Source organism: Rhincodon typus, chromosome 15, assembly GCF_021869965.1.
Source record: "Rhincodon typus isolate 14 chromosome 15, sRhiTyp1.1, whole genome shotgun sequence".
Lineage (NCBI taxonomy): Eukaryota > Metazoa > Chordata > Chondrichthyes > Orectolobiformes > Rhincodontidae > Rhincodon > Rhincodon typus.
Genome location: NC_063346.1, coordinates 53029170 through 53030043, shown reverse-complemented (window position 1 = coordinate 53030043; position 874 = coordinate 53029170).

Below are 874 nucleotides of genomic sequence, written 5' to 3'. Positions count from 1 at the left end.
TGCCTTATTCATGTTGTTAATTAACAGTGGAAACTATTAACCTGTGAATATGTCAAAATGTTGTAATGTGCTGTTCTTTTCATGAGTTCCTCCTCAATAAACACACTCCAATATCATGTAAGAATAGGGAATTACTTCCAAGCAAAGCTGCATCACTATACTGTAGGAATACCTCATAAGTGAGAATACTAGATATATTCCCAGCAAAGTCAAGTCGCTGTGCAATAAAAATGAGCATGTCTTTGTCAGTTTAAAAATGTTTGCGTTCGGGATTGGTCAAATGAAACAAACATCAAAAAAAATTCAGGTCAAAGCCAAATAAATACTCATAGGGATAGCAAGAACTGCAAATGCTGAAGTCAGAGATAACACATTATGGATCCCATAACACAAACGAGATTTCTAAAGAAGAGTCCCGACCTGAAACATCAACTTTCCTGCTCCTTTGATGCTGCCTGGCCTGCTGTGCTTTTCCAGCTCCATACTCAATATTCGTAGGCATGGTCTCACAGATTCCCATAAAAAAAGGTTGTATGTGGATTAACCTTTATAGTGGAAGGGACAGATGTCTTAAAAAGACAAGATAACTTATAAACCTGCCTTCAGGCTGAAAATAGGTATGTAAGAATTAAGAGATAACAAGGTGTAGAGCTGGATGAACACAGCAGGTCAAGCAGCATCAGAGGAGCAGGAAAGCTGACATTTCGGGCCGAGACCCTTCTTCAGAAATTTTGAAGAATTTCTTAAGAAGGGTCTAGGCCCGAAACATCAGCCTTCCTGCTCCTCTGATGCTGCTTGGCCTGCTGTGTTCATCCAGCTCTACACCTTGTTATCTCAGATTCTCCAGCATCTGCAGTTCCTACTATCTATGTAA